At 39.7% G+C, this 22,170-nt stretch overlaps 1 protein-coding gene across 2 annotated transcripts in view; it reads right to left on the minus strand.

Moving 5' to 3' along the window:
* Nucleotides 1-18,210, minus strand: part of C1QTNF4 (C1q and TNF related 4) — a 28,576-nt gene extending 10,366 nt beyond the window's left edge. The window contains exon 1 of one of the 2 annotated variants that reach the window (XM_087921594.1): nucleotides 17,960-18,210. The gene's annotated coding sequence lies outside the window, so the exon portion shown is untranslated. Of the gene's footprint in view, nucleotides 1-17,896 lie in introns of both variants that reach the window. The other variant, XM_026704738.2, reaches the window with a different exon arrangement.
* Nucleotides 18,211-22,170: the final 3,960 nt, after the last annotated feature.

Here is a 22,170-nt window from a genome sequence, read left to right on the forward strand (position 1 = left end):
GCATGCAGATGTTAGTGGATCCAGTTAATAGTTCAACAGAGCAGCATATGCAGCAATAGAACAGTATCTTTGGTTTCATATTCAGCAATGTGTTTTTCTTGACATATTTTGACCACTGCTTCACTGGCCTCCATTTCAGATGTTATCAGCATGCCCAAGCAGTCACTTCACATAAATACCAGGGGAGATTACGGACATGATGAAAGATGTTAAGGTCTGCACATTGTTAAGCACATAACCATTTAAAATAGAACCATTGTGTTTTCCAAATCCTAGCACTACTTTTGCTGCTCATGGTGTAAATGATGGCACATTTGCTGAAGTACTTTGGGCGAGGAAGAGAATTTGAAGCATTTATTTGTTTCTGGAGTTTGTAGCCTGAAGCAATCAAACAACTCACTGGTTTACAGGGAGTACTACAGAAATTACTACATCCATCATAAACCCTACTCTATACAATATAAGACCTCAGTGAAAATAGAAATGACAAAACTAAAAAATGAAGGATGCACCATATTAAATCAAGAGAATGCCCTCCATAATAATTCAGTTTTCAATAATTTCCTGAAAGTCAGCAGAGAGGGGTGAATTTGATCTCCAAGGGCAGGCTATTCCAGATCAATAGTGCTGCTACTTCTGATGGTCTCCACTGCTCTTCTGGTAGATGTTCTGACCCAAGCCTTGTTCAAATTAAATAAACACAAACTGTGTATAAAAGCAAACCTTTTTTTAATGCGGCATTGGGAATTCAGTGCTTTCCCAGCCAAGAAACATTTCCGATATCAAAAGCAAGCCCTTTCAAGGTTGCAAAAGGCTGCCAAGAACAGAAGACTAATTACTGATTAAATATCCACTGACAGAAGTTTCAAAAACAAACTGGAGTAAGCAGGGCTTCAAGGAGGACTATGAGTCTAAAGAACTACTTTGTGTCCTGCAAGGAACACATCCCCAAGGGCTGGTTTTTATTCCTTATGGGAGGGGCCATTACCTTCCAGCCTTTCTCCCGAGTTGCCCTTGCTACTTCAGCTGCTCTTTCCGTCGAGCAGCCCTGCGCGCATGCACACTGGGCACAGGCTCCCTGGGGTCCTCTGCGTCACTGCTACCAGATTCCACAAGCTCTGAAGGCAGCACCCCACTCTCTGATAGTCCCCATCCCTGCATCACACACAGGCCCCTTCAACTCCCAGAATCCTTCTACCAGTATAAATTCTAGGCATTGAGGTCCACATGTCTTGCCAACTTTGAGAAATACTGGTCTAGAAGTCCTAAACTGCCAATGGGCTCCTTCATAATTAGTGGTCACCCATCCAGAGGCAGCACTGGGGTTGACAAAGGTAAGATTTCTATGAACTTTATTGATGAGTGCAACTTGGCAGATGTTAAAAGATGTCTATTTGAAGTGGCAGAAGCAATTGGAAAATTCCCAAACAAGAATCCACTTGTGGCTATGCTCTTAATACCCTGGAAGTCAAACAAATCAAAATGTTGTAAGTTGTAACTCACATTAAAACTGCAAACCAACTGCAATACGTTTTCTAACTACAGAAAATGGAGCTTTTCCTAATCATGTTTTAAATTGGTATATTGTCAGTTCAGCTATCTGGTTAATCAATTAAATCAGTAAGTGAGATGTTTCAAGATGTTGAAAGAAATGAAACTCTATAGCTAAACAGACTATTTTACACATATCCCCAAATTTGATAAGATGCCTTAGAAAATCTAGTCCTAGTTTTCTAGTTGACTGCATTTAATACATCACATTCACTGTAATGTTTAAGGGCAGTTTCAAATGCCTCAGTGATAAGAATCATCCAATGAATAGCCTGCCAAACCTCTGATTACCATGGACATTAAACCATTTTCTCTTTGATTCACTCATATGTCATACACTATTCTACAAATCATTCACAGTGCAGACAACTAGTATCGAATGATTTATTTATGTGCTAACAGGATTGATTTGGCCACCTATCTTATGTGATGACTTTATATCGCTCACAATCCATTACAAAAAAAAAATAGTTAAAAAGAAAAGTACCCTTCCCCTCAGGTCAGACCATTCATCCTCACAGCTCAACCCACATCCTAGTCCAATGCTTGGGAGAAAAGCCAGCTTGTCACAGCTCTCCGCAAGGTTAAAAGAATGGGGAAACTTTGCATCTCTGGATCCATGCTCACCCTGGTAGGACAGGTAGGTACTCTCATTTTTCCAAGGTTACTTTGAGAACTGCAATAAAGTGTCCTGCAATGTTAAATATTCTGATATTATTCCAGGCATCTGTTGACGTGAGCCACACCGCGTGAAAGCTTATGCCTTTTAATTAAATTTCTTAGTTAGATGATGTACTATCAGATTCCTTCTAATTTGTGGTGAGAGGTCCATGAATGGGGATGTATACCGGTAGTCCCCAGATTACGTCCACTGAAAAAATCAGCTTATGACCAGTCCTCAAAGTAACAGCCAATTCAGTGTCCCTACAGCCAGGTGATTGAAACTTGGGAGCCTGGCAACTAGCTTTCATTTTACAACTCCCTCCTCCTCCTCCAGCTGACATTCATCATCTTCTTTGTCTGCTGGGTTCCCTGACACCAGGTAGCCTCCAGATCTATGGTTGGCTATGTAATGCACAGTGAACCATGCCCCTTGCCATTGCCTTCCCCTATAGCTGCCTTGCCATGCAGGAAGGCCTCAGATGAGTGGCCATCCAGGGTCACTTCCAGGCATCATGACCACATGTGTGGGAGATACTATGGAAACTGTTCTATATTAACATTCTTCAAATCCTGAATTCTGATTGGTCCACACGGACCGCAACCTGATTGGCCGACTAAGCGGCCGTGATTGATGCACTAAGAATCTACTGTGATTGGTCAAGCCGATCGCGGGAGATTCAAAGCGCTGTCATTGGCCGCCGAGCCGTGGGCTAGCTCTATATGAAGAGCCGCCGTGACTCCTAGGTCCTGCACAGAACTATATACCAAATAAAGAGCTGACTGTTCACTTTGGTCTCGCGTCTCTGTGGGAACCAATCTACCTGATCTAACAGAAACATCCCCAACTTGTTGCCTGGCAGGAAGACTGCTCTGGCAGTCAGTCTCAGTGGTATGTGGCATGGGTGACTAAGTCCCTTCCCTTTCCTGAGAAACACTTGCACTTGCCAGCCTGTGTTCCCTAGCGCCTGCCCATGCTCCTTGGCATCTGCCACTCTACCCTGTGCTCTTTAGCACTTGCCCTCCCTCCCCTGGGTCTCACCCATCGGCCTGTTTGCCTGGAACTATAGCCTCTTCCTACATCAAGATCATGTGATCCCCCACTTAATGATCTGGACAGTCCTGGAGTTATGACGGTAACAGAGACTTCTGGGATTGCCATCACTAAGTGATGCTGTCGCATGACATTGTGCTTTACACAGTGTCCTCGACTTTTGACTGAAGTTGAGCCCAAAATTTCCAACGTTAAGCAAGACAGTTGTTAACTGAGTTTCGCCTCATTTTGCAACTATTCTTGCTACAGTTGTTAAGTGAATTACTGCAGTTGTTAAAGTAACCTGGTTTTCCCATTGATTTTGCTTGTCAGAAGGTCACAAAAGGTAATCACATGACCTTAGGACCGTGATGGCAAACCTATGGCATGCGTGCCACAAGTAGCATGCAGAGCCATTTGTGCTGGCCCGCGAGCCGCAGGCAAACATACCTCACTGTGCATGCCCGTGTCTCACAGCTGATTTTGGGGGGTTGGTTTGAAGCCTTTTTCAGCCTCCCAGAGGCTTGGAAAAAGCCTCTGCAAGGCTTCTCAGGTCGAATTATAGGCCCGTTTCATCACTTTCTGTAATACCAGAAGTGACAAAAGGGCCCTATAATTCGGCCTGAGAAGCCTTGGAGAGGTTTTTTCCAAGCCTCTGGGAGGCTGAAAAAGGCCTCAAACCAGCCGAAAAATCAGCTGTGAGGCACAGTGCAGGTAAGGGGGTGGGGATTGTGTGTACATGTGCAGGGGGCGCATTGCATTCTGGGTGCTGGCACGCAAGTATGGGCATGCTGGCGCGCTTGCAATTTTTGGCACAAGAGCCCAAAAAGGTTAGCCATCACTGCCTTGGGACATGGCAACTATCATAAACACATGCCAGTTGCCAAGCATCTGAATTTTGATCATGGGACCCACGGGGATGCTGCAACAGATGTGTGAAAACAATTGTAAGTCACTTTTTTCAGTGCTGAATGCTCACTAAATGAATGATTGTAAATCAAGGGCTAGCTATATGACCTCATTTTCAGCAAGCACAATTCTGTTCCCAATCACTGACCTTACCTAAGAACTATTTTTAGTTTTATCCACTGACTGTTTTCATCATATACACAATATAAAGCAGAGGTGGGGTTCAAATATTTTTACTACTGGTTCTGTGGGTGTGGCTTGGTGTGGCTTGGTGGGCATGGCAGGGGAAGGTTACTGCAAAATCCCCATTCCCTCCCCAGCCCACTAACCTGCTTTCCAGCTCCCTTCTCCTGTGCAGGGCAACAAAAGAAGACCCAGCCAATCAGCCGGGACTTGGGAGGTAGAGAATAGATGGGGGCGGGGCCAGTCAGAGGTGGTATTTGCGGGTTCTCTGAACTTCTCAAAATTTCCGCTACCGGTTCTCCAAAACTGGTCAGAATCTGCTGAATACCACCTCCATATAAATTCTCTTTTTGCACCCTAAAGATTAATCAATGTATAATCCGTGAGGGGGGGAAGTTGGGATCGTTGCCTGCATTTATGTATAACCCTTCCCATCCCTCCACTTCTCATTCTTACTTCCATTTATTCACAAACATCCATGGCCATGTTGCAGCTGCCTGGCTAATTTAGCCTCACCCAGGTGTTTTCAGGGATGTACTGTTGTCTACCCAGGCTTATAGTTTACAAAGCAAATATTAAGACTGAGTGAGGAGGGGTGTGTGTAGCAGTAAAGGTGATAGTAAATGGCATACAGACGGGGAAGTGAGGCAGCATCTGGAGGTTGGCAGCTATTATAAGCAGGCAAGAGGAATATTACTGAACTGTCAAGATCATAAGCTACAGTGAGCAGCATACCTTGCCACAGTGGCCCAGTGGTTAGAAGGCAGTATTGCAGGCTACTTCTGCTGACTGCTAGGAGTTTGATTCTCACCGGCTCAAGGTTGACTTAGCCTTCCATCTTTCTGAGGTGGGTAAAATGAGGACCCAGACTGTTGGGGGCAATAGGCTGATTCTGTAAAATGGCTTAGAGAGGGAGCCCAGCACTGGAGCTGAGCAGCAACTAGAAAAGGAACAACCACACTGAAACAGCACATCATCCCAACTAGTGGAAGAACTTTTGGGAAAAGGCAAACTGTATGCTACTTTAAGAATTTTGTTTGACTGAGTGTTAACAGTCTGAGTCTTAAAGACATAGTTCTGTGGCAACATCACCTTGCAAAGTCCTAGAAATGTGGACTTGATCCAGAGCAATAGACTATTGACGGGGAATGCAATAAAGCATTGTGTACAGATACACGATACTACACTGTGCCACCGTGTCCAATCCTTGGAAGGTAAAGAACCCTCACATTACAGTTTATATTTTGTGACCTAATTAATCATTGGCTTCTGATAATTAGGTCACAAAATATAATCAATGTATATAGCATAAGACAATGCTTTGTTTAGAAAGGCCTTTGCTGAAATGTCCTAAAGCAGGAGAGATTCATATCATTTATGCATTATAATAATATACCACACGGGGATTTCAAGGTTAATATGCCACAGCCGAATGAGCAAATCCTCAATAGGTAGTTTGAAGGACTGAACTCTAATGCTTTCACTTCAGCCTGTTTTGTGCATTTGGTACAATTATTTCAGCAATTGCTCAGCAGCTTTCTAGTCCCAGAGAGACTCTCTCTTCATATTAGACATTTTTTCAGTGCTTAATCATGGCAGAAATTCTCAGCTGTTCCTTCTGGTACCAGAGGACCTTTAGGTCTCCCAGAACATTATTTAACTGATGCTAATGCTGACGAAGGGATGACTTATCTCTCTCATGAGAATTCAAAAGGAATCTCAAAAACTCTCTCTTTACTGTGGATGCTTTCAGGATTTTAGAACATGCAGAGAAACACACTATTTGAAGAAAAACATCACTTTGCCTTTGTCTTCTTAGGTGTGCAAACATTTTCCAATGTGTAATTGTGCCAAAGATATAACAAACACCAAAGAATAAAATGTGTGAATAAGATGACTTAAGTTCTTACTCTACACCCAATGTATGTATGTATGTATGTATGTATGTATGTATGTATGTATGTATGTATGTATGTATGTATGGATCTATGTGTGTATAAGGACAGCTTGGGTAAGCTTACCAAGAATGTTTGACTATAAGTTTCATTTAAGTTTCATTTCTTGCTTTAATTGATAACTTAAGTAATATCCACAGGACCAATTATTGTTACTAATCGCTATTTCAAGTATTCAAATGTTCTACTGTATGTAGCTCAAATAACAGAACCAGAAGATATTAACAGACTTAAGAGTAACACACACACAAAATTGGGGTGAGAGACAACCCAGGATAGAATTCCCCATGAAGTAGGTCAGCAAAGACCGAGTACACAGCAGGACAGATTGTGAAATGAAGAGCAAAGTGAGTAGCAGGATGTCCTAAATAGACCTAAAAATGTACAAAGCTTCAATTATACAATTTTGGTAGCCATCTTGCTTTTGTTTTTTTCAACATACTTTGTGGACTCCCTTGATTGGTAAAGGGCAGAAAACAGAAGAGAAAAAAAATGAAATCCTATTGCTCTCCACCTGACAATAGTCAGGAGCGTTCCATTTTTTAAGACTTGGTTGCGGGTCACAATTGTTTGCCACAGCATTATAAAGGGTCAGCATGAATGTCTTGTTTCTTTGCCCTGAAGGTCAGCAGACACAGTTATAGAAATGCTAGTCCCATAATTGGATTGACAGTCTAAGCCGGAGGGCCTTTTCTGCTCAATAACAGCTTTTTCCAGAATTCTAAATACTGTTATGACTGTATCCAGATTGAAGGGTTGCTTAGTGAATAACACAGAGGGGTGTGTGTGTGTATGTGCGTGCGTGCAAAGTCTTTCTGCCAAGAGGTACAGATGTTTAGCATAAAGGATGAAAATTAGGACAGTGATCTCACCAGTCCACTGCGTCTAGCTCTAGCCTATTCAAAGACACCACTAGGATTCGGATTGTCCGAATCGTCTGAAAAGATGTAAATTTTGATGCTTGCCAATCTGTTTTCTCAAGATATTCTCAGAACTGACAAGGCTGTTCAAGGTCAAATTGGTTTAGTTTGGGTTTTATGGCTATTTTTTAAAATGATGAAATGTGGTAGAGGTGGAGATTATCAATTAGATTATGTATTAAGAGTGAGATTAATTCTTTCTTTCTGTACTGTTCCTACATCATCTTTCCCCAAGATACTGTATTTCAAGGGTATGTGAATTACAGTACTGAAAATATACTATGTGAAAACTAGTCCATGTAATTTAATCTAAAGGACATATTTTCCTGGATTTGCACTATAGCACTGCTTCTTCTAAGTGTTTGGTAAATAACTTGGTAGCATCTGTGCACTGCTTAGAATTCTGTATCTTCTAGAGAATACTGGTTGTTTGTTCTTTTTTTCTTTTTCATATAATGAAAAACATGTTTATCTTAAAGCGACTAATATTATTTATCATACTTATATGTTCTCCTTTTCCCAAGAACCTAAGAGCAGCCCAATTGGAGTGATATAAATGATGAGATAGGAATTGTCATCCACTAATGAGATTTCCAGAGCTTAGAAGTTATTAGATTCCCAAGCCCACTTTCAAAGCTCACATTTTGTCATTGTTGGTTTAGATGTTTTATTTCAACAGGAACTGTTTGTAACAGGAAAATAAGTTGTAACAATATCTGCTGTTCTGAAATACTTGTTCCAAAGTATGACAAAGATTGTTTTCTTAAGCTCTATCTTCTCTTACTCTAATATAGTGTGATGATGCTTTAATGATCAAGTCTTTTAAACAAGAACAGTCTTGTTTTCATGTTAAAATGTTGCAATGATAACAGAATAACAGAATTGGAAGGGACCTTGGAGGTCTTCTAGTCCAACCCCCTGCCTAGGCAGGAAACCCTATACCACTTCAGACAAATGGTTGTCCAACCTCTTCTTAAAAACTTCCAGTGTTGGAGCATTCACAACTTCTGGGGGCAAATTATTCCACTGATTTAATTGTTCTAACTGTCAGGAAATTTCTCCTTAGTTCTAAGTTGCTTCTCTCCTAGATTAGTTTCCAGCCATTGCTTCTTGTCTTGCCCTCAGGTGCTTTGGAGAATAACTTGACTCCCTCTTCTTTGTGGCAGCCTCTGAGATATTGGAACAATGCTATTATGTCACTCCTAGTCCTTCTTTTCATCAGACTAGACATTCCCAATTCCAGCAACCATTCTTTATATGTTTTAGCTTCCAGTCCCCTAATCATCTTTGTTGCTCTTCTCTGCACTCTTTCTAGAGTCTCAACATCTTTTTTACATTGTGGTGACCAAAACTGGACATAGTATAAACCTTATAAAATGGTACTAACACTTCATGTGATCTTCATTCTATCCCTTTGTTAATGCAGCCTAGACTGTGTTAGCTTTTTTGGCAGCTGCAGCACACTGCTGGCTCATATTTAAGTGATTTTCTATTAGGACTCCAAGATCCCTCTCACAATTACTACTATTGAGCCCGAAACCATCTATACTGTACCTATACATTTGATTTTTCTTGACTAAATTTAGAACTTTACTTTTTTCACAATTGAATTTCATTTGGTTAAATAAGACCCAATGTTCAAGTCTGCCCATATCCTTCTGCATTTTAAGACTATCTCCTGGAGTGATGGCTATTTCTGCCAGTTTGATGTTGTCTGCAAATCTGATGAGTTCCCCATCTATCCCAATCTAAATCACTGATGAAGATATTGAAGCGTACTGGAGCTAAAACCAAGATTTGGGGTACCCCACTGCATACTTCCCTCCATATAGATACATTTCCATTGAATGTTGAGTGCAGTTGGACAGCCAGTTACGAATCTATCTGGTGGTGATACTCTCTAACCCACTTTTTTTCTAGTTTAACAAGAAGTACCTTGTGGTCTACTTTATCAAATGCCTTACTGAAGTCCAAGTAAATTATGATATGTGTGTGTGTGTGTGTGTGTTCAAGTTATTATTGATTCCTGGCAACTTCATGGACAGATTCATGGATTTCTCTTGTAAAGATTTGTGGAAGTAGTTTACTCTTGCCTTCTTCCTAACACTGGGAGAAAGTGACTGGCTCAAATCCAGCTGGCTTCATGCCTAAGATGGAACTAGAACTAGTTAGGTTCTAGCCTGGTGTTTTAACTGTTTTACCAAACTTTCTCATGTAGGTGGATGGATAAAAATGGTTAACCTTGAATTTTCTTCAAGATACCTAATTGATTGACATCCTTTTAGTAATCAACCTTCAAGGTTTACTAAGAGGTACTCAACAAGGTATTCTCAATAATACTGTTGTGGCATCATTGTCCTCATACAGGCCTTATGTAGTTGTTTCTTCTTATGAAATATTCCTCTTTTTGGCCATGATTATAATTTGGACAATAAAGATAATTGCTGATACTACATTCCCATTAGAAAAGGATTTCAAATTTTGCTTATCATTCATGAGAGAGATTAATCTCTGGCTTCTTTTTCACCATAACAGCAAACTGAATGATATATATGAGCTCAGGAAATTTAAAACCAGGCTACCTGTTTAACCGATCAACTCTTTCTCCTTTGTGATATGTATATGTGTATAATATATCTACATGTGTGTTATGTAGGCGTATACTTTTTGAGAGCAGGCAACAGAATTTCATTTTTAATGTGTGCCAGAGTGCCTACAAAAAAAAATGACAATAAGGGTTATCTTATCTTTCAGTAGCAAAATTACTTTAAAAACTGTTTATCCAGAATTATTTTCAAAAAGTTGCTTGTTTTATTTTTTATTGTTCAGAAAGTAGCTGTTATTAATACATTTTTGATCTTTTAAGACTTGCACACAGTATGGTACAATACTCAGCCAATTGCCATGAAGTCTTGTTTGATTGTGGACACAAAATCCAGAGGTTTTCATATTTAAATGACTTTACAGGTCCTGTTGAAACTAACACACTAGCACAAAATTTATCCTGCTCCAGTGACATTCCTCTTACCGCACTTTGATCAACCATGAGACTAAAGATAAACTGCATGCTTTCTAGATCGAAGTATTTCCTTCAGCAACTTCTGTCATCCAATGCTCCCTCTTTCTCCAAATCATTTAGTGAACCTTCTCAACTTCATGCTGTAGTCAATCAGCTGTAGTAATTTTCAACTTCATGCTGTAGTAATTTTCCAGTTAGAAAAAAAAATCAAACTACTCCTTTCATATGATTTAACATTTTATCACTTCAAGAACAGTGCCAGTCTAGTTTTTTTTACTGTATAATTCATACTTAATTCATGGCAAATAACCAGACAATACGTCAGCTCCATGAAATGTCATTTTCTCAGACAGATTTATGGTTTTGGAAAATTTCAGATTCAGGTCTTAGTAGTACAAATACATTGTCCTTGTTGAGGGATTCACTTACTGTACTAGTTCTTCTATATTATTTAGAAGAATATATTTAGGAATTAAGCTGTGAATTCCACAAAATCGTTGAGGTCAGATTAGCCATAGATTCAATCCAGAGATACAAAATAGATAAAATTATGAGGGTGATGGTTTATTCTTCAAGCTTGTGGATTGGTTTCTGAACATTTTGTTACCAGTCTGGGTAACAACTTCAGCAGAATTTAGGGGGGAAACAGGCTCAGAGAACATATCCTCCCACTCTCATCCTACACCCACTCTCATCCTACACCTGGAGCTACAGATATTTGCCACTATTGCAAAGATAAAATTATATGATTTATAGATCAGTTTCATTTTCTATAAAGTAAAAATAAATAGTTTCATCCTTTTCTGCATTGTATTTCTGATGGTTGTGTAGTAGCAACAATCTTTATAAAGTTTATAAAATAAATTAACCCATTTCATATTTTTTCAGTCTTCAGTGCAGCATGTTCAATTTAGGCATCCATTTGAGAATTTAAATCAGGGGTCCCCAAACTTGGCAACTTTAAGACTTGTGGACTCAACTCCCAGAATTATCCAGCCAGCAGCTGGAGAATTCTGGGAGTTGAAGCCCACAAGTCTTAAAGTTGCCAAGTTTGGGGACCCCTGATTTAAAGGAAAATGATATACACTTTTATACTGGTGTTTTGACAGTCCTTTTTAAAAATTGATTTTCATTAGTATATTTTCATTTGTTACTCTTATTAGTACATGGATTTATATCTATCTCCCAAGAAAACTGCAGCACAAGATCTAAAAAGACTGTAATTTCAAGATGAATTTGTCTGAGAGACAGAATGTTTAACAGCTAATCAAAGGTCATCCAGCTGGCTTTCATAGATAAGGTGGGACTTAGAATTCACAGTCTCCCACTTTCTAGCCTTGTGCCTTAACCACTAGACCAAACTGGCTTCATTCACAAATACAAACCCCATGCATTTCTCTATCATTCTTACTATTTGGATTAGGTAGCCACAAGAGAATGGGAATTGGAACTCTTCCTTTTCGTCTAGGAATGCAACCTGCATGCTCAATCAATGGTTTTCCTGTAGTCAGCATCTTGCCTGCTAAAACCTAATCAACAGTTGTGACCTGAAAAAAAAGTCTTCACATTTCCCAAGGGCCTGAAGCTGTCAGAAGTGTTAAGATGTATGCGTGGATATGTGTAATGCAATGGTGAAAAAATACTCACACTCTCTCCCTCTCCCTTCCCCACCTTTTATTTATTTTTTATTTTGTCAATTGCTTACAAGATAATAGGTATAAGTAAAAACATAGTTATGAATACATGGATACATATAAGAAAAATTAAAAAAAATATAAAAGAAACAATAGGACAGGGACAGTAGGCACGTTGTTGAGCTTATGCATGCCCCCTACAGAGCTCTTAGGAAAGGGGTGAGGTCAATAGTAGACAGTCTAAGGTTAAAGTTTTTGGGGTTTGGGGAAAAAAACCACAGTGTCAGGTAGAGTATTCCAGACATTGACCACTCTGTTGCTGAAGTGGTATTTCCTGCAATCAAGCTTGGTGAGATTAACCTTGAGTTTGTATCTATTGTTTGCTCTTGTGTTGTTATGGTTGAAGCTGAAGTATTCATTGACAGGTAGGACATTGCAATATATGATTTTATATACTATACTTAGATCGGACTGAAGGCGGCGTAGTTCTAGGTTTTCTAGGTCTAGAATTTCGAGTCTGGTAGCATAAGGTATTTCCCCCCCCCCCTCTCTCACACACATCTTTGTAATCTGTCATATGCTTTAATATTGTTATCAGTTTCTTTTCCTGGCTGAGTTATTCCTACTGGAAACCTCAACCCTTTGATCCGACACAGCAAGAATTTTCTTTCTTGTTCTTTACTCATTAGAGCAAAGGGGATTAACTTACACAGGGGAGGTGTGATAGTAAAATGTTGGAACAGGCTTGAGAAAATACATACATCAGTAGGCCTGGGGCATTTCTTACTAACTAGTATATTTTACATGACTGAATGTAAAAAAAGGAAAAAGCACTGGACAGTGTAAATACTGTATTTGTACAGTAAAACTAAACTAATTAAGTAAATCTCAGACTTTAATGTTGCAATATTGACATTTTAAGATCCCACCCAGCAGTCTTGTGTTAACAGGAGGAGTTATACTTGTCTTGCTAATTGATGCCTCTGATCTTGCTACAGGGTTTGCATCCTGATCCTCAACGGGATAAGAATGTGCTACATCCTTGGGCTATGCTGCCAGAAATTACAATGGACACAATGCAGGAATGAGAAAGCTGGATTATTGTCTTTAGTCCACCATCCTTTGTGATCCTTTCAAGTGCCTCCTAAGTGGAGAAAAAGGGCAAGAAGGGGAAGGATATCCCCAGTTACTTCTTCATTATATGGATAGGCTGCTGTAGAACAAGGCACAAGATCTTTTAGACAATAATATGCTTCTTATTCATATCACAGAGCAATCTGAGCTTAACTTCTGTTGGGAATCTGGTAAACTCTGGAATTTCTCAGGAAATTCAGAAGGAAGAGGTAAAACTATGAGAAAGGGTATGAGTAAAGTCTATGCTGATGTGGACCTTCCATATTCACTCTATAAATGCAACTCCCTATCCAATTTAGTGGATATTATATTGGGGACGTTTTAGTGGTATGGTGGCCTAGAGGTGAAGTTCTCACCTCACAATCAGGAGGCTGTGAGTTTGATCCTAGGTAGTGGCAGATATTTCTCCTTCTGCCCACAATGAGTAATTGTCTGCTGCGAACTCCACATAGGCATCAGAAGGGCATCTAGCCTGTACATGCTTGGACTCCATTCAGTCGCTCCAGCTTCATCCCAATGCAAGGGATTACAGGGTTGTTAAAAGAAAAAAAATATTGGGGAAGTTCTGAGCAAATCTAGCATTGTTAACTTCAAACTGAATAATAATACAAGAAATACTACTTGTAGCATTACTTTAGTTCACAAAGAACTGGGCAGCAACTGGGACAGTTCAGATTTTAGTTTCTTGGATTGGAAATAACGACACCTATGAAGTTGATTTAGGAGAAGAAGTGTAAGAACTAGATGGTAGGTATGACTTAAGCTGTGCCTTATCCAATGCACGGATTGCTAAGTGCTTCCAATGTAACATAACATAGAATAATAGTATTGTAGGACTGGAAGGGACCTTAGGGGTCTTGTAATCCAATTGCCTGCCCAGGACAAGAATCCTTGGAATATCCCAGACAAATCTCAAACTAGATTATCAAGGCAGTTGTTTAAGATTGGGTCATATCTGCTGTATTTAAGAAGCAGGATTCTCAGAAGACTTGCATAAATGTTTATGGTTGGATTCAAACAGAAGTGTGCAATGTATCAATTATTACTCAATTCTACATAATGCTGTTAAAATATGGGTTAATTACAGAAGAAGCTGTTTAGCTTCTTGCTTCAATATTGTTTATTTTCATGAGGATGAATGTATTAAAAAGTCAGTGGAGAGATAACAATTCATATAGATTGCAAAACGTAATCTTTAATCTGTTTTTTAAGAAGAATTCTTTTGTTCTTCTTGGTATACTTAGAAATGCCTCATTGGTTCCAATATATCCAATAAGTAATAAAAGGATATTCCTTTCGTTTCAAAAGGAATTACAAACGCAAAATGGAAAATGTAGAGACTTGACCAGATTTGAAATACACAGCACATAATTCAAAACATCTATCAGGGCTTAAATGTTATTGAATACGTTTCAAAAATTGAACGAGTCAGAGATTACATTATTATATTTTTGCAAACTAAACAGGGCAATTGATATACAACAATCGGAACACCAACAGAAAGTAAATATTAAATTTACTGTGATTATTGCACTCAAAGAAAATTGGAACAAGATTTTTCTTTATTTAATATAGAACTCCAATGTTAATTCCCAAAATATATACCTACCTATTTACCTGCCTATCTTATCTATCTAAAAAAGAAAGAAAAAGATGTGGTGAGGATTTTTTTTTGTTTTTAAAAAATTCTTGACTATGAGATTCCTTAAGAATCTCAGCTTCCACATAAACATACAAAACAGCCCTTAAAGCAGTAGAGAAAGGCTTGGAAACTTGTGGTCAATGGTTATATTCTTGCTAAATTATTGCTGCCAGTATCATTATCATCATCATCATCATCTTATCATCATCATCTTCTTCATCCTCTTCCTCATCGGCATCATCATGGCATCTTTTTGGACTGTCTTTCAGGATTAGGATAGTGGGCACTGTTTTGTAGTGGTTTTGCTCCATCCTTAGTAGCAGTTGCAGTTGGGGGAACAGATCAACCCAGTGGCTATTTTCTTACAGGTCTCCTCCCTCATTCCTGCTGGGATCTTTCTCCCTTCGTATATAACATTTACCTGAAGTCACCGGGAAAGATCAATTAGTGGCTTGGCGTTTGGTACCAGCAATAAGATGATGATAACCAGACAGAATGATAATGCTGTTGAACTCTGTGAGGATCTGGATATTGTAGAACAGGTTTTTAAATTGATATTTAGTAGGATGGAGATGCTGTTTGTTCAGCAGGAAAGATAAGTGTTTTTCAGATATTCTATTTTGGATGACTTGTCCAGGGTTAGTAATATTCACCTTGATCGAGACAGCACTGGCTCTTCACCTCTTCCTATTTTGGTTCCCATCCTTGACCTCTTTCTTCTATTACATAACATTTCATTTTACCAAGAAGGGATAAGACACAAACCTTAAATGGACTGAATCATAAAAGTTGAGTAGATCTGCATGCATTGATTATGTTACCTATTAATTTAGTCTATTGAAACTGGATGCTACTGTTATAGAAACAAAAGACTAAGTGTGAAAGACTATTGGAAGAGGAAACATGACAAATTACTGGTCCAAATGATCTGATCAAGATTTTATGGATTATATTTCGGAGAACTGAATGAAGTAACCGATGAGAGTGCTAAGTATGTTCAGAATTCCAAAATACCAATTTGTTACTCTGATTCACGAAACCAGAAAATATCACAGTTGGACAAAATCAGATCTGAGAGGTTATGGATCTTTTAGAAAAAGATAAGTTATATCCGCTAAGGATGAAAACCAGTTTGATGAAGTGGTTAAGACATCAAGGTAGAATTTGGGGAAGGTGAGTTCTAGTCCTGCTTTAGGCACAAAAAGCAGCTTGGGTGACCTTGGTCCAGTCACTCTCTTTCAGCTCTAGGAAACAGGCAATTGCAAACCACCTCTGAAAAACCTTGCCAAGAAAACTATAGGGACTTGTCCAGACAGTTTCCAAGAATTGGATATGATTGAATGAAAGGGGAAAAAAAATCAGGACTGATTCCTGAGGACTCCTGCCTCTGCTTTGACCCTGAATGTCAAAGGTAAACTTAATAGTCTCATAGTGAAATACAGAGCAATCTAGAGACCAGGTCTAGATTTATTTCCTTACTATTGTTTGCCTTTCCTTCCTTCCTTCCTTCCTTCCTTCCTTCCTTCCTTTCCTTCCTTCCTTCCTTCCTCTTTCTTTCTTCCTTCCTTTCTTTCTTTCTTTCTTTCTTTCTTTCTTTCTTTCTTTCTTTCTTTCTTTCTTTCTTTCTTCTTTCTTCCTTCCTTCCTTCCTTCCTTCCTTCCTTCCTTCCTTCCTTTCCAAACATTGCAACAAAGACAGTTACCATATGGCTGAATGGGATGCTATCCTCAAAAACAAAAAAAATATGCAAGTCTCTTGTTATACATCAGATCCTGGAAGAAGAGAAGCTGCCAGAAATTTCCGTTGCATCAAAATGAATAATTGAAGCAGAACACATTCAATTCCTGCATAAATACAGAAGAGAGTGCTGGATAATTGCCCCACCCTTACCCACAAAAAACAAAAACAAAAACCTGACCTAAGAACTTTGAGAGTGTTGGTAAAGAGGTCATTGCAAAAACTATGACCTTGTAATTCTGTATTTGACCAACATTTCAATCAGAAGACAACCCTTTTGCAAAAAAATATAGCATGCTGGTGAATTAATTCAGGAAGAAACATCACTTTTTACAGCTCCTTATCTGCTTGAAAAAAAATGATGCTTTGGATGATTAGGTTTAGCTCCAGGACTGAATGTGGTAATGTTGTGCTACAAATGAACTGAACTATCCCTCCCACCCTCCAGATATGTTCTACATTCTTTCATTCCCCAGAATGTCCAACCTCTCTCCTGTTAGAAATCCCAACCCCACATGAGAAAAAGGCAGGAAAGAAAGGATAAAGAACAGGTGGTGTCCAGTGCTGATGTTAACAGGTAGTAGTTTGGGGCTCTTGAGTTGCATAAGCGCACCAACGTGCCTACCGTCCCTGTCCTATTGTTTCTTTTATTTTTTTATTTTTCTTATATGTATCCATGTATTCATAACTATGTTTTTACTTATACCTATTATCTAGTAAGCAATTGACAAAAAGAAATAAATAAATAAAATAAATAAATAAGTATCTTAGACATACGATAGGCTTTCAATGTTGAAAAAAAAGGTTCTTTAGTTTTATTGAAATGATTGCTAGTCGACAATGTCTACCTTTCATCCCAGATATGGGTATATATGGGAGACTGGTCCTTTCTTCCTGCCCCCCCACTTTGATATACATAATTATACACCATCCTTTCTTTTTGACATTTTCTCAGGCAGCTTGCAGACAAGAATGAGGAAGGTAAATGTAAGTGCAAAAGGGACACCAGAGGGAAGGGTTTACTTCTAAGGCCTTGGGGCGAATAGATGAATCTGACCTAAAGACCAGGCGTATATAGTTTGAGGTGATAAAAGAGACCGAATGACTCCTGTTTTCTCCTGCTCTGTCAGGATTCTGCATGAGGAGGGATTAAATCCATTTTATCCAGACCCAATTGCAGATAGAACAAAGCCCCATAAAAACAAATCATGCATCAAACGGTAATCCCATCTGTCCTCCTGATTTCCCAGGCAACCCACCCCATCACCCCCTTTCTTTCCTCCATAATGAGATGCTCCCCTCCCTTTAGAAGGATAATACTAAGGAGAACCCCGCGTTCTATGCAATCCTTCACACACACACACACACACACACAATTCACCCGAGGAAGAGACCACTATATGGGGTGGGGAGTGGGGGTGAAGAGGGGAAGAAAGAAGAGGGGAGGGGGGCAAGAGAAGAGTCCATGAAAAGAACCCCGAGTGCGGGGTGGGTGGGCGCTGCCTTTTCTTTCTTTTACCTCAGGCGTTGGATTCAGGAGCCCCGAGGGGGCTGACGCGGCGGGGCTGGGTTTTTTCCCTACCTGCTGCCCAAGGCGCCGTTTTCACGCGCTAATAGAGACTGGAGGGAGCCGGCTGGGGAGCTGCTGCTGCTACTTGCCGCTGCTGTCGCCACCGCCGCCGCCACTGCGAGCCTCGCTGCCGCCTCTCCCGCACTGCCAGCGTTTTGAGGCACCGTCGCTACGAAGGGCGGGCGGGCGGGCGGGAATGGGCGTAAAGGAGCGCAGTGGCTCCGGTGCAAGATCGGTGACCGAAGGTGGAGCCTGCCCGGAGAAGAAACGGAGGTGGGACGGCGGCGGGGCGGGGAACGCGTCCGCCTGAAGGGACGTGGCTACACGTTACACTTCTTGGGAGATGTTAACCTCGGGCGGGGGGCTCCTTCCGATGGTGCAGGGAGCCCGCTGTCTAGTTCTGCCTTATCCCCTGCGGCAGATGGTGCCTGTGCAGGAGGCCAACAGGTGCAGCTCTCTCTAGCCGGAGGATGCGGAGATGGGAGGCTGCACCAGCTGCCTTTCCCCTTCTCGAATGCACAGGGGACGGCTGGTCGTTATTCCTGATTTTCTCTCCCAAGCCACAAAGCGGTCGTCCGTGAAACACGGGTGGACAATTCCCACGAGGCAGGCCACCTGGGCAGGCTTATTTTTTGGCGGGAAGTTGCGGGCTGCTTTCGCCTCTCCCTCCGCACATGCTTTGTGACTTGACCCACTAGAAATGCGGTGTGGCCAATTCTCACCCCGCTAACCTTGCTCTTGCAATCTTCTACACAGGACACTTTGAACCCGCAAATTAACCAAATGCGCCTGAGGTTCCACCTTCTGCAGAGACAGCCCGTTTGATGAACAGCTGTGGTGGAAGCAAGGAACGCTGTTGAATTTTTTTAAAAAAAGATAGATGAACTTATGGTTCCTCTTCAAGTAGATTAAAAAAAAATGATTTAAAAATATTTTGCTATATAGTGGAGCACCAGAGATATTACCCTTCCCTGAGCACCCCACATTCCCCTTTTCTGTACTGTACAATGAAATAATTAAACAAATACCTGGTATGTGGTAGGAGGAAGAGGCAGCAGACAAATAAGAGGGGCGTGAGCCTAGGCTAAAAAAAATTATGTGAGAAAACATATCAGACAAGCCCTTCCTGGGTTCACACAAAGATAAAGGGAAAGCACCATCACATTTGCAGAATTCTGTTAACTATAGTTGGTACAATATAACATTAGATTCTTAGTCTGATCTACCTTCTTGGGCTAATGGTACTATGTTCCTATATGAGACTTACCTTTGTTTTAGGTTTTCTGTCCTGGCTAAGAAGTTATATCCTATGAAAATAGGATGATATGCCTTTGGAGATTTTTTCCACCCAAGAGTAGCATGGCTGAGCCGCATTGTCTTATTTTATATTACATGTCTGAAAGCACACTTACTCAGCCAAGCATTTTCCAGAGCTCTGAAAGTTCCTGTCTCAATTCTCATTGACTCAAGGTCTTGATATCTGAAGTTTTCATTAACAGAAGGTTGGAATGAAATTCCCACATAAAATGAGGGAATTTAGTTATTTTTCAATTTTATATACTTTTGTCTAGTTTGTGGGAATAATGCAAAGATATTTGGAGTAAAGCTAACTCTGTACAACACTAAAATTACATGGATTGCTAAACTATTTTTTTTTCTTATTTGCAGACAAATTTAGTATCCTCCATGGGCACTTCTGGCGACTTCAAAATTGGTTCCAGATAGATGGGAACACTTAGAAAAATTGTTTTGGGAGAGATTCTGTGAGTCTCAATGAGTGTCTTCCTCCTTTTAACCCTGAGCTACAAATATTTTCCTTTAAGAGTCTCAATGGAACACTATTACAGAATACATATTACAGTGATTGATTTCACATGTCAAAGCCAAAGGCACTATATTAGGAGTTAGGGCAATGCACTAAGTAAATAAGATTTTGCCATCTTACTATAAATTTTTTGGCCAAAAGGTTTAAAAAAACCCTCTCCTTCTTCTCTTATAATGTAGTTATCTTACATGATTTGCAATTATTTATTGAAAACTCTTACTAATCTATTTATTGAAGACTCTTTCTTACTAAGCTCACCTATTTCTTAATTAGCCTAATTGAGAAATTAAAAAAAAAGATCAAGGAAGAAGACAGTGACAAGTCTTTTCCATACAATTGCATGGAGTCTACAAGTTTATGAAGTTCCCAGGAGTTAGGTTGCTGAGTGGAATTTTACTTTTTGTTGCTTAAATAACCTAGTTCAAATTTCAACTATTTAACACTGCTTATTTCACCCTTGCCATGAATAATAAAAATGTGCACTCTCAAAATGAATTGATTGAAGATCACATTATAAATAAGTCAATGAGTTGTTAAGAAGCACAAAAATTCCATCAGGAGAAAATCTTATTTTTCTTTCTTCTTCATATCTCCTTTTTTTGTTAAAGACAAAAGATAAGTGCAAAAACCGACTTGTTAATGCCAATCCAATTCAAAAAGGTGAATAAATAGTGTTTGTAGCAACAGACTATCTTCCTCCACTAAAAAATCCACAGGGGGATGTTGCTTGTAAGGTAGTAAACAAACACCTGCTTCTTCAGGGAAAGATTATGACAAACCTGGGCAACATTTCCAAGCCTAAAGTCATCAGATTGCCCCCAAAGAGACATATTTTTATTTGCAATGACTTCACTAGCTGCCTTTGCAAAACAGTAGGGACCTATTCTCATGTTGCGACAAAGTGCAGCTCAGCTGACAGGTTGACTACAGAGAAGAGGAAAGAGTTTTATGAATGTATATTGCAGATTCCACCTTCTGCCCTTCTCCCTGGGAAATTTTGTGTGGCTTGAAGTCTTAACAACATATATGTATACAAAATTATGGTAAGGTCTTGCAAAGTTTATGTTCCTGGTGCAGATGGAATGTCTGTAGGCCACTTTAAGAACACTTCTCTACCAGACCATTCCCATTTTGCAATTCCTTACAAGCCATTGTGCAGATGATCTCTGGTAGATCACACTTCTATTGACTTCAAAACATGGGAACAAACAAGGAACCATGAGCCAATCAGTGCTCACCATCCAGAAGACCAATACTGTAGGAGAATGCAAAACAATTAAAACAGATAAATAACTAATCAACCAACCACATCATGAACATCATAGATGCTGGAAGAACAAAAATCCAATTCCTCTTTCTTGAAACAAACCAAAAATAACTACTAGCCCCTTTGATGTGTTGTTTGTACATTTGTGTTATGTATTCATAATAGTTAATTAGCAATGGTAATATCAGAACTTAGCCTCCACTTAGAGACAAACAACCTACTCTCCAATAAACAATTTGGTTTCAGGAAAGAACTATCCTGTAATCTGCAACTCTTACACTGCAAAAACATATGGACTACACAACTCGATCAGGGCAAAGCAATAGATGTAATCTACATAGACTTCTGTAAAGCCTTTGATTCGGTGGTACACGACAAACTACTCCTAAAACTAAAATCTTATCGTATCTCTGGACACCTGAATAACTGGATAGAAACATTCCTGTCAGACAACAAATGGTCAAAATTGGGAGTGTCCCATCAAATTCTGTACCTGTCAACAGAGGTGTCCCCCAAGGCAGTGTTCTAGGACCAACTCTCTTCATACTCTACATAAATGACGTCTGTGATCATATTAAGAGCAACTGTGTTCTCTTCGCTGATGATGTAAAGCTGTTCAATACTACAGACAATACTGCTACCCTTCAAAAAGATCTTGACTATGTATCAGAATGGTCAAACAAATGGCAACTTCAAATCTCAACAAATAAATGCTCTGTCTTACATATTGGCAAAAAAAATCAGAAAATAAAATATAAGCTGAATAGTCAAGATCTTGTTGATGATCCAAGCTCTGTAAAGGACCTTGGAATACTCATCTCTAATGATCTAAGTGCTAGAGCCCACTGTAACTGCATAGCCAAAAAGGCATTAAGAGTTGTTAACCTAATCCTACGTAGCTTTTTCTTTGGTAATATCTACTACTAACTAGAGCATACAAAACATTTGCTAGACCAATACTCGAATACAGCTCATCAGTCTGGAACCCACATTACGTATCTGATATTAGCACAGTTGAGAAAGTCCAGAAATATTTCACAAGAAGAGTTCTCCACTCCTCTACTCATTGTAGAATACCTTATGCCACCAGACTTGAAATTCTAGACCTAGAAAACCTTGAATTACACCATC

This window comes from Pseudonaja textilis, chromosome 1 (assembly GCF_049901715.1).
Source record: "Pseudonaja textilis isolate UNSWEBS1 chromosome 1, rPseTex1.2, whole genome shotgun sequence".
Lineage (NCBI taxonomy): Eukaryota > Metazoa > Chordata > Lepidosauria > Squamata > Elapidae > Pseudonaja > Pseudonaja textilis.